This window comes from Mobula hypostoma, unplaced genomic scaffold, assembly GCF_963921235.1.
Source record: "Mobula hypostoma unplaced genomic scaffold, sMobHyp1.1 scaffold_104, whole genome shotgun sequence".
NCBI lineage: Eukaryota > Metazoa > Chordata > Chondrichthyes > Myliobatiformes > Myliobatidae > Mobula > Mobula hypostoma.
Genome location: NW_026948216.1, coordinates 223,162 through 236,152, shown reverse-complemented (window position 1 = coordinate 236,152; position 12,991 = coordinate 223,162).

Genomic DNA, 12,991 nt, shown 5'->3' with positions numbered 1-12,991 from the left:
CACAGATAGAGTGGATGTGGAGAGGATGTTTCTATAGTGGGGAGTCTAGGACCAGAGGACACAGATAGAGTGGATGTGGAGAGGATGCTTCCTATAGTGGGGGAGTCTGGGACCAGAGGACACAGATAGAGTGGATGTGGAGAGGATTTTTCTTGCAGTGGGGGAGTCTAGGACCAGAGGACACAGATAAAGTGGATGTGGAGAGGATGTTTCCTGTTGTGGGCGAGTCTCGGACCAAAGGACACAGATAGAATGGATGTGGAGAGGATGTTTCCTGTCGTGGGGGAGTTTCGGACCAGAGAACACAGATAGAGTGGATGTGGAGAGGATGTTTCCTGTAGTGGGGGAGTCTAGGACCAGAGGACACAGATACAGTGGATGTGGAGAGGATTTTTCTTGCAGTGGGGGAGTCTAGGACCAGAGGACACAGATAAAGTGGATGTGGAGAGGATGTTTCCTGTTGTGGGCGAGTCACGGACCAAAGGACACAGATAGAATGGATGTGGAGAGGATGTTTCCTGTCGTGGGGGAGTTTCGGACCAGAGAACACAGATAGAGTGGATGTGGAGAGGATGTTTCCTGTAGTGGGGGAGTCCAGGACCAGAGGACACAGATAGAGTGGATGTGGAGAGGATGCTTGCAATAGTGGGGGTGTCTGGGACCAGAGGACACAGATAGAGTGGATCTGGAGAGGATGTTTCCTGTAGTGGGGGAGTCTAGGACCAGAGGACACAGATAGAGTGGATGTGGAGAGGATGTTTCCTGCAGTCGGGGGAGTCTAGGACCAGAGGACACAGATCGAGTGGATGTGGAGAGGATGTTTCCTATTGTGGGGTGTCTAGGACCAGAGGACACAGATAGAGTGGATGTGGAGAGGATGTTTCCCATAGTAGGGGGAGTCTCGGACCAGAGGACACAGATACAGTGGATGTGGAGAGGATGTTTCCTGTAGTGGGTGAGTCTTGGACCAGAGGAAACAGATAGAGTGGATGTGGAGAGGATGTTTCCTGTAGTGGGGGAGTCCAGGACCAGAGGACACAGATAGAGTGGATGAGGAGAGGATGTTTCCTGTAGTGGGGGAGTCTGTGACCAGAGGACACAGATAGAGTGGATGTGGAGAGGATGTTTCCCATAGTGGGGGAGTCTCGGACCAGAGGACACAGATAGAGTGTATGTGGAGAGGATGTTTCCTGTAGTGGGGGAGTCTAGGAACGGAGGACAGAGATAGAGTGGATGAGGAGAGGATGTTTCCTGTAGTGGGGGAGTCTGTGACCAGAGGACACAGATAGAGTGGATGTGGAGAGGATGTTTCCCATAGTGGGGGAGTCTAGCACCAGAGGACACAGACAGAGTGGATCTGGAGAGGATGTTTCCTGTAGTGGAGGGAGTCTAGGACCAGAGGACACAGATAGAGTAGATGTGGAGAGGATGTTTCTATAGTGGGGGAGTCTAGGACCAGAGGACACAGATAGATTGGATGTGGAGAGGATGTTTCCTGTAGTGGGGGAGTCTAGGACCAGAGGACACAGATACAGTGGATGTGGAGAAGATTTTTCTTGCAGTGGGGGAGTCTAGGACCAGAGGAAACAGATAAAGTGGATGTGGAGAGGATGTTTCCTGTTGTGGGCGAGTCTCGGACCAGAGGACACAGATAGAATGGATGTGGAGAGGATGTTTCCTGTCGTGGGGGAGTTTCGGACCAGAGAACACAGATAGAGTGGATGTGGAGAGGATGTTTCCTGTAGTGGGGGAGTCTAGGACCAGAGGACACAGATAGAGTGGATGTGGAGAGGATGTTTCTATAGTGGGGGAGTCTAGGACCAGAGGACACAGATAGAGTGGATGTGGAGAGGATGCTTCCTATAGTGGGGGAGTCTGGGACCAGAGGACACAGATAGAGTGGATGTTGAGAGGATGTTTCCTGTAGTGGGGGAGTCTAGGACCAGAGGACACAGACAGAGTGGATGTGGAGAGGATGTTTCCTGTAGTGGGGGAGTCTAGGACCAGAGGACACAGATAGAGTGGATGTGGAGTGGATTTTTCTTGCAGTGGGGGAGTCTAGGACCAGAGCACACAGATACACTGGATGTGGAGAGGATGTTTCCTGTAGTGGGGGAGTCTAGGACCAGAGGACACAGATAAAGTGGATGTGGAGAGGATGTTTCCTGTAGTGGGCGAGTCTCGGACCAGAGGACACAGATAGAATGGATGTGGAGAGGATGTTTCCTGTAGTGGGGGGAGTCTAGGACCAGAGGACACAGATAGAGTGCATATGGAGAGGGTGTTTCCTGTAGTGGAGGGAGTCTAGGACCAGAGGACACAGATAGAGTGGACGTGAAGAGGATGTGTCCTGCAGTGGGGAAGTCTAGGACCAGAGGACACAGATAGAGTGGATGTGGAGAGGATGTGTCCTGCAGTGGGGGAGTCTAGGACCAGACGACACAGATAGAGTGGATGTGGAGAGGTTGTTTCCTGTAGTGGGGGAGTCTGTGACCAGAGGGTACAGATAGAGTGGATGTGGAGAGGATGTTTCCCATAGTGGGGGAGTCTCGGACCAGAGGACACAGATAGAGTGTATGTGGAGAGGATGTTTCCTGTAGTGGGGGAGTCTAGGAACGGAGGACAGAGATAGAGTGGATGAGGAGAGGATGTTTCCTGTAGTGGGGGAGTCTGTGACCAGAGGACACAGATAGAGTGGATGTGGAGAGGATGTTTCCCATAGTGGGGGAGTCTAGCACCAGAGGACACAGACAGAGTGGATCTGGAGAGGATGTTTCCTGTAGTGGAGGGAGTCTAGGACCAGAGGACACAGATAGAGTAGATGTGGAGAGGATGTTTCTATAGTGGGGGAGTCTAGGACCAGAGGACACAGATAGATTGGATGTGGAGAGGATGTTTCCTGTAGTGGGGGAGTCTAGGACCAGAGGACACAGATACAGTGGATGTGGAGAGGATTTTTCTTGCAGTGGGGGAGTCTAGGACCAGAGGAAACAGATAAAGTGGATGTGGAGAGGATGTTTCCTGTTGTGGGCGAGTCTCGGACCAGAGGACACAGATAGAATGGATGTGGAGAGGATGTTTCCTGTCGTGGGGGAGTTTCGGACCAGAGAACACAGATAGAGTGGATGTGGAGAGGATGTTTCCTGTAGTGGGGGAGTCTAGGACCAGAGGACACAGATAGAGTGGATGTGGAGAGGATGTTTCTATAGTGGGGGAGTCTAGGACCAGAGGACACAGATAGAGTGGATGTGGAGAGGATGCTTCCTATAGTGGGGGAGTCTGGGACCAGAGGACACAGATAGAGTGGATGTTGAGAGGATGTTTCCTGTAGTGGGGGAGTCTAGGACCAGAGGACACAGACAGAGTGGATGTGGAGAGGATGTTTCCTGTAGTGGGGGAGTCTAGGACCAGAGGACACAGATAGAGTGGATGTGGAGTGGATTTTTCTTGCAGTGGGGGAGTCTAGGACCAGAGCACACAGATGCACTGGATGTGGAGAGGATGTTTCCTGTAGTGGGGGAGTCTAGGACCAGAGGACACAGATAAAGTGGATGTGGAGAGGATGTTTCCTGTAGTGGGCGAGTCTCGGACCAGAGGACACAGATAGAATGGATGTGGAGAGGATGTTTCCTGTAGTGGGGGGAGTCTAGGACCAGAGGACACAGATAGAGTGCATATGGAGAGGGTGTTTCCTGTAGTGGAGGGAGTCTAGGACCAGAGGACACAGATAGAGTGGACGTGAAGAGGATGTGTCCTGCAGTGGGGAAGTCTAGGACCAGAGGACACAGATAGAGTGGATGTGGAGAGGATGTGTCCTGCAGTGGGGGAGTCTAGGACCAGACGACACAGATAGAGTGGATGTGGAGAGGTTGTTTCCTGTAGTGGGGGAGTCTGTGACCAGAGGGTACAGATAGAGTGGATGTGGAGAGGATGTTTCCTATAGTTGGGGAGTCTAGGACCAGAGGACACAGATAGAGTGGATGTGGAGAGGATGTGTCCGGTAGTGGGGGAGTCCAGGACCAGAGGACACAGATAGAGTGGATGTAGAGAGGATGTTTCCTGTAGTGGGGGAGTCTAGGACCAGAGGACACAGATAGAGTGGATGTGGAGAGGATGTTTCCTGTGGTGGGGGAGTCTAGGACCAGAGGACACAGATAGAGTGGATGTGGAGAGAATGTTTCCTGTCGTGGGGGAGTTTCGGACCAGAGGACACAGATAGAGTGGATGTGGAGAGGATGTTTCCTGTAGTGGGGGAGTCTGGGACCAGAGGACACAGATAGAGTGGACGTGGAGAGGATGTGTCCTGTAGTGGGGGAGTCTCAGACCAGAGGACACAGATACAGTGGATATGGAGAGGATGTTTCCTGTAGTGGGCGAGTCTCGGACCAGAGGGCACGGATAGAGTGGATGTGGAGAGGATGTTTCCTGCAGTCGGGCGAGTCTAGGACCAGAGGACACAGATAGAGTGGATGTGGAGAGGATGTTTCCCATAGTGGGGGAGTCTAGGACCAGAGGACACAGACAGAGTGGATCTGGAGAGGATGTTTCCTGTAGTGGAGGGAGTCTAGGACCAGAGGACACAGATAGAGTAGATGTGGAGAGGATGTTTCTATAGTGGGGGAGTCTAGGACCAGAGGACACAGATAGATTGGATGTGGAGAGGATGTTTCCTGTAGTGGGGGAGTCTAGGACCAGAGGACACAGATACAGTAGATGTGGAGAGGATTTTTCTTGCAGTGGGGGAGTCTAGGACCAGAGGACGCAGATAAAGTGGATGTGGAGAGGATGTTTCCTGTTGTGGGCGAGTCTCGGACCAGAGGACACAGATAGAATGGATGTGGAGAGGATGTTTCCTGTCGTGGGGGAGTCTAGGACCAGAGGACACAGATAGAGTGGATGTGGAGAGGATGTTTCTATAGTGGGGAGTCTAGGACCAGAGGACACAGATAGAGTGGATGTGGAGAGGATGCTTCCTATAGTGAGGGAGTCTGGGACCAGAGGACACAGATAGAGTGGATGTGGAGAGGATGTTTCCTGTAGTAAGGGAGTCCAGGACCAGAGGACACAGATAGAGTGGATGTGGAGAGGATGTTTCCTGTAGTGGGGGTGTCTAGGACCAGAAGACACAGATAGAGTGGATGTGGAGAGGATGTTTCCTGTAGTGGGGGAGTCTAGGACCAGAGGACACAGATACAGTGGATGTGGAGAGGATGTTTCCTGTCGTGGGGGAGTTTCGGACCAGAGAACACAGATAGAGTGGATGTGGAGAGGATGCTTCCTATAGTGGGGGAGTCTAGGACCAGAGGACACAGATAGAGTGGATGTGGAGAGGATGTTTCCTGTAGTGAGGGAGTCTGGGACCAGAGGACACAGATAGAGTGGATGAGGAGAGGATGTTTCCTGTAGTGGGGGAGTCTAGGACCAGAGGACTGAGGAGGAATTTCTTTAGCCAAGAGCGGTGAATCTGTGGTATCTGTTGTGTTGGCATTAGACGGGGTCCCCAGGCGGTTCACCGGGATTAAACCCGTGTGGAAAGAGTTGCGGGTGAAGGGGTTTGCGAGAAGGAGGTGGTGGGAGTGGGGATGGAGGGGAAACGGAGGGACGTGGAGCGTGGAGGGGGTGAGGAAGATGCTGAGAGGGAAGGTTGAGGGAGGGAAGAGGTCAGGGGTGAGGAGGGAACGCGGGGAACGTGGGTTGGGGGTGAGAGGGACGACAGAGGGAGAACTGGAGAGGGGTGGGGGGCAATGAGTGGGTGCGAGTGAGGGGTGATCTCTCCACCTTGTTTCTGCCCAGATGGCGTCCGGTCCGTGAGAGCGCACGAAGACGAATCGTGGGTGCAGACGGCAGGGGAACGGGGGAGCCACACTTCCCGTCGCAGTCGTGACCCTTCCCTCTTCACCCTGACCCCCACCCAGAGCACTTGGAGATTCCCACAGCCCCCCACCCCACCCAGAGTGTCCCTCCGTGCTAATAAAGATGGAGACCGAAAGAAAGAGAGGGAGAGACTCCTTGTATGTGCGTTGATGCTGGAGGGGAGATAGGGACGGCGAGGGTGCAGTGGGGGTGAGGAGAGACGAGGGAGCAGGGGGTGTGAGGGGTGAAGGAAGGATGAGGGAGAGGCACCGAGGATCTGGTGGACCTTTCCCCTCCGAGTACCTCCGACACACTCCGTCCCCTCTCGAGGCTTTGCCCAGGGACGGACTCTCCCCCGTGCCCGCGGCCACAATGCCCGAGCTCGCTGGCGCAGTATCGAAGAATTCTGGAGAGCGGCCTGCGCTTCGTCCGGAGTCGGGGAGGGGGCTCCGGTTGGTCACCGAACAGGGGTGGCTATCTGTCGTTCCGGATGTTAATGCAACAGAGACCGGGCCCCTCGGCCCGTCGAGTCTGTGCTGGAATATCTATCGGCCCAGTCCCGCCGACCTGCTCCGGGACCCCACATCCCTCCGCACACCGCTCCCGTCCGTGTACCCGTCCAAACTTCCCTCCGACGTGGAAATCGAAATCCCATCCACCTCTTGTGCTGGCCCCTCGTCCCACTCCCTCACCGTCCTCCGAGTGAAAAGTTCCTCTTTCACCCTGAACCGAGTTCCGGTCCGCCCCAGCCTCGGTGGGAGAAACCCACTGTCATCTACCCCATCGATACCCCTCGTAATCTCGTGTACCTCTGTCAGATCTCCCCTCGATCTTCTGCCTTCCCAGGAATGAAGTCCCAGCCTCTTCTCACCCGGGTCCCCCCAGTCCAGGCAACATCCTTCTAAATTCTCTCTGCACCCTGTCAATCCGGTTGGCATCTCTGCTGTCGGGAGGTGACCAAAACCACACACGACACTCCCAACTGGGCCTCACCAAGGTCTGAAACACTTCCGGCACAAGTCGCCCTGTCTAAGCCTAACGTCCTACCGAGTCCATAACTCTCCACTTTACCCTGTCTCAGGGTCTTAAATGTCCCGAATGTGTCTGCCCGACCCACCAGCCCGGGCAGGGCGTTCCACACACCCACCTCTCCATCTGTAAAAGAACCCCGCCCCTGACATTTCCAATATGACGAGACTTTGTAAAGCGCTGGCGAGGCCTCACTTGGAGTATTGGGAGCAGTTCTGGGCCCCTTATCAGAGAATCGATGTGCTGACGTCGGAGAGGGTCGAGCGGAGGTTCATGAACAGCACGCTGCGACCAAACAGCTTGTTATATACACAGCGTTTCACGGCTCTGGGCCTGTACTCACCGGAATTCAGAAAAAAGAGAGGTGACCTCATTGAATCCTATCGAACGGTAAAAGGCCTAAATAAAGTGGATGTGGAGAGGATGTTTCCTGTAGTGGGGGAGTCTAGGACCAGAGGACACAGATAGAGTGGATGTGGAGAGGATGTTTCCGAAAGTGGGGGAGTCTAGGACCAGAGGACACAGATAGAGTGGATGTGGAGAGGATGTTTCCTATGGTGGGGGAGTCTCGGACTGGAGGACACAGATAGAGTGGATGTGGAGAGGATGTTTCCTGTAGTGGGGGAGTCTAGGACCAGAGGACACAGATAGAGTGGATGTGGAGAGGATGTTTCCTGTAGTGGGGGAGTCTAGGACCAGAGGACACAGATAGAGTGGTGGTGGAGAGGATGTTTCCTGTCGTGGGGGAGTCTAGGACCAGAGGACACAGATAGAGTGGATGTGGAGAGGATGTTTCCTATAGTGGGGGAGTCTAGGACCAGAGGACACAGATAGAGTGGATGTGGAGAGGATGTTTCCGAAAGTGGGGGAGTCTAGGACCAGAGGACACAGATAGAGTGGATGTGGAGAGGATGTTTCCCATAGTGGGGGAGTCTAGGACCAGAGGACACAGACAGAGTGGATCTGGAGAGGATGTTTCCTGTAGTGGAGGGAGTCTCGGACCAGAGGACACAGATAGAGTAGATGTGGAGAGGATGTTTCTATAGTGGGGGAGTCTAGGACCAGAGGACACAGATAGAGTGGATGTGGAGAGGATGTTTCCTGTAGTGGGGGAGTCTAGGACCAGAGGACTCAGATAGAGTGGATGTGGAGAGGATTTTTCTTGCAGTGGGGGAGTCTAGGACCAGAGGACACAGATAGAGTGGATGTGGAGAGGATGTTTCCTGTAGTGGGGGAGTCTGGGACCAGAGGACACAGATAGAGTGGATGTGGAGAGGATGTTTTCTGTAGTGAGGGAGTCTAGGACCAGAGGACACAGATAGAGTGGATGTGGAGAGGATGTTTCTATAGTGGGGGAGTCTGGGACCAGAGGACACAGATAGAGTGGATGTGGAGAGGATGTTTCCTGCAGTGAGGGAGTCTGGGACCAGAGGACACAGATACAGTGGATGTGGAGAGGATGTTTCCTGTAGTGGGGGAGTCTGGGACCAGAGGACACAGATAGAGTGGATGTGGAGAGGATGTTTCCTGCAGTGAGGGAGTCTGGGACCAGAGGACACAGATAGAGTGGATGTGGAGAGGATGTTTCCTGTAGTGGGGGAGTCTTGGACCAGAGGACACAGATAGAGTGGATGTGGAGAGGATGTTTCCTGTAGTGAGGGAGTCTAGGACCAGAGGACACAGATAGAATGGATGTGGAGAGGATGTTTCCTGTCGTGGGGGAGTTTCGGACCAGAGGACACAGATAGAGTGGATGTGGAGAGGATGTTTCCTGTAGTGGGGGAGTCTAGGACCAGAGGACTGAGGAGGAATTTCTTTAGCCAAGAGCGGTGAATCTGTGGTATCTGTTGTGTTGGTATTAGACGGGGTCTCCAGGCGGTTCACCGGTATTAAACCCGTGTGGAAAGAGTTGCGGGTGAAGGGGTTTGCGAGAAGGAGGTGGTGGGAGTGGGGATGGAGGGGAAATGGAGGGACGTGGAGCGTGGAGGGGGTGAGGAAGATGCTGAGAGGGAAGGTTGAGGGAGGGAAGAGGTCAGAGGTGAGGAGGGAACGCGGGGAACGGGGGTGGGGGTGAGAGGGACGACAGAGGGAGAACTGGAGAGGGGTGGGGGGCAATGAGTGGGTGCGAGTGAGGGGTGATCTCTCCACCTTCTTTCTGCCCAGATGGCGTCCGGTCCGTGAGAGCGCACGAAGACGAATCGTGGGTGCAGACGGCAGGGGAACGGGGGAGCCACACTTCCCGTCGCAGTCGTGACCCTTCCCCCTTCACCCTGACCCCCACCCAGAGCACTCGGAGATTCCCACAGCCCCCCACCCCACCCAGAGTGTCCCTCCGTGCTAATAAAGATGGAGACCGAAAGAAAGAGAGGGAGAGACTCCTTGTATGTGCGTTGATGCTGGAGGGGAGATAGGGACGGCGAGGGTGCAGTGGGGGTGAGGAGAGACGAGGGAGCAGGGGGTGTGAGGGGTGAAGGAAGGATGAGGGAGAGGCACCGAGGATCTGGTGGACCTTTCCCCTCCGAGTACCTCCGACACACTCCGTCCCCTCTCGAGGCTTTGCCCAGGGACGGACTCTCCCCCGTGCCCGCGGCCACAGATGCCCGAGCTCGCCGGCGCAGTCTCGAAGATTTCTGGAGAGCGGCCTGCGCTTCGTCCGGAGTCGGGGAGGGGGCTCCGGTTGGTCACCGAACAGGGGTGGCTATTTGTCGTTCCGGATGTTAATGCAACAGAGACCGGGCCCCTCGGCCCATCGAGTCTGTGCTGGAATATCTATCGGCCCAGTCCCGCCGACCTTCTCCGGTACCCCACATCCCTCCGCACACCGCTCCCGTCCGTGTACCCGTCCAAACTTCCCTCCGACGTGGAAATCGAAATCCCATCCACCTCTTGTGCTGGCCCCTCGTCCCACTCCCTCACCGTCCTCTGAGTGAAAAGTTCCTCTCTCACCCTGAACCGAGTTCCGGTCCGCCCCAGCCTCGGTGGGAGAAGCCCACTGTCATCTACCCCATCGATACCCCTCATAATCTCCTGTATCTCTGTCAGATCTCCCCTCGATCTTCTGCCTTCCCAGGAATGAAGTCCCAGCCTCTTCTCACCCGTGTCCCCCAAGTCGAGGCAACATCCTTCTAAATTCTCTCTGCACCCTGTCAATCCGGTTGGCATCTCTGCTGTCGGGAGGTGACCAAAACCACACACGACACTCCCAATTGGGCCTCACCAAGGTCTGAAACACTTCCGGCACAAGTCGCCCTGTCTAAGCCTAACGTCCTACCGAGTCCATAACTCTCCACTTTACCCTGTCTCAGGGTCTTAAATGTCCCGAATGTGTCTGCCCGACCCACCACCCCGGGCAGGGCGTTCCACACACCCACCTCTCCATCTGTAAAAGAACCCCGCCCCTGACATTTCCTATATGACGAGACTTTGTAAAGCGCTGGCGAGGCCTCACTTGGAGTATTGGGAGCAGTTCTGGGCCCCTTATCTGAGAAACGATGTGCTGACGTCGGAGAGGGTCGAGCGGAGGTTCATGAACAGCACGCTGCGACCAAACGGCTTGTTATATAAACAGCGTTTGACGGCTCTGGGCCTGTACTCACCGGAATTCAGAAAAAAGAGAGGTGACCTCATTGAATCCTATCGAACGGTAAAAGGCCTAAATAAAGAGGATGTGGAGAGGATGTTTCCTATGGTGTGGGAGTCTAGCACCAGAGGGCACGGATAGAGTGGATGTGGAGAGGATGTTTCCTGTAGTGGGGGAGTCTAGGACCAGAGGACACAGATAGAGTGGACGTGGAGAGGATGTTTCCTATAGTGGGGGAGTATAGGTCCAGAGGACACAGATAGAGTGGATGTGGAGAGGATGTTTCCAGTCGTGGGGGAGTCCAGGACCAGAGGACACAGATAGAGTGGATGTGGAGAGGATGTTTCCTGTCGTGGGGGAGTCTGGGACCAGAGGACACAGATAGAGTGGATGTGGAGAGGATGTTTCCCATAATGGGGGAGTCTCGGACCAGAGGACACAGATAGGATGGATGTGGAGAGGATGTTTCCTACAGTGGGGGAATCTGTGACCGGAGGACACAGAGAGAGTGGATGTGGAGAGGATGTTTCCTGTAGTGGGGGAGTCTAGGACCAGAGGACACAGATAGAGTGGATGTGGAGAGGATGTTTCCTATAGTGGGGGAGTCTCGGACCAGAGGACACAGATAGAGTGGATGTGGAGAGGATGTTTCCTGTAGTGGGGGAGTCTAGGACCAGAGGACACAGATAGAGTGGATGTGGAGAGGATGTTTCCTGTAGTTGGGGAGTCTAGGACCAGAGGACACAGATAGAGTGGATGTGGAGAGGATGTTTCCTGTAGTGGGGGAGTCTAGGACCAGAGCACACAGATAGAGTGGATGTGGAGAGGATGTTTCCTGTAGTGGGGGAGTCTGGGACCAGAGGACACAGATAGAGTTGGTGTGGAGAGGATGTTTCCTGTAGTGCGGGGAGTCTAGGACCAGAGGACACAGATAGAGTGGATGTGGAGAGGATGTTTCCTGTAGTGGGGGAGTCTAGGACCAGAGGACACAGATAGAGTGGATGTGCAGAGGGTGTTTCCTATACTGGGGGAGTCTAGGACCAGAGGACACAGAGAGAGTGGGTGTGGAGAGGATGTTTCCTGTAGTGGGGGAGTCTAGGACCAGAGGACACAGATAGAGTGGATGTGGAGAGGATGTTTCCTGTAGTGGGGGAGTCTAGGACCAGAGGACACAGATAGAGTGGATGTGGAGACGATGTTTCCTATAGTGGGGGAGTCTCGGACCAGAGGACACAGATAGAGTGGATGTGGAGAGGATGTTTCCTATAGTGGGGGAGTCTAGGACCAGAGGACACAGATAGATTGGATATGGAGAGGATGTTTCCTATAGTGGGGGAGTCTAGGACCAGAGGACACAGATAGAGTGGATGTGGAGAGGATGTTTCCCATAGTGGGGGGAGTCTCGGACCAGAGGACACAGATAGAGTGAATGTGGAGAGATGTTTCCTGTAGTGGAGGAGTCTCAGACCGGAGGACACAGATAGAGTGGATGTGGAGAGGATGTTTTCTCTAGTGGGGGAGTCTAGGACCAGAGGAAACAGATAGAGTGGATGTGGAGAGGATGTTTTCTGTAGTGGGGGAGTCTGTGACCAGAGGGTACAGATAGAGGGGATGTGGAGAGGATGTTTCCTAGAGTGCGGGAGTCTAGGACCAGAGGAGACAGATAGAGTGGATGTGGAGAGGATGTTTCCTGTAGATGGGGTGTCTCGGACCAGAGGACACAGATAGAGTGGATGTGGAGAGGATGTTTCCCATAGTGGGGGAGTCTAGGACCAGAGGACACAGATAGAGTGGATGTGGAGAGGATGTTTCCTATAGTGGGGCAGTCCAGGACCAGAAGACACAGATAGAGTGGATGTGGAGAGGATGTTTCCTATAGTAGGGGAGTCTAGGACCAGAGGACACAGATAGAGTGGATGTGGAGAGGATGTTTCCTGTAGTGGGGGAGTCTAGGACCAGAGGACACAGATAGAGTGGATGTGGAGTGGATGTTTCCTGTCGTGGGAGAGTCTAGGACCAGAGGACACAGATAGAGTGGATGTGGAGTGGATGTTTCCTGTAGTGGGGGAGTCTAGGACCAGAGGACACAGATAGAGTGGATGTGGAGAGGATGTTTCCTATAGTGGGGGAGTCTAGGACCAGAGGACACAGATAGAGTGGATGTGGAGAGGATGTTTCCTGTACTGGGTGAGCCTTGGACCAGAGGACACAGATAGAGTGGATGTGGAGAGGATGTTTCCTGTACTGGGTGAGCCTAGGACCAGAGGGAACAGCTTTAAATAGTCCCAGTTGCTCCGAGCTTTTGTCACTGATAGTTGACAGGAAATAAGCAGGAAGACAGTTCTGAAATGCCTTGCTCATCGCAGCTTCAGGCCGATGCCAGAAACAGAGGAACAATTTCGGAGAATCTCTGAAGGGTATTGGTAATGGCTGCAGTAATGCTCGTCCGGTAAAGACACTGCCCTGAAGAATGCGATGGCAAACCAGTTGCCAACAGCTATCGTCATCAAGAACGCGATTGCCCGCAAA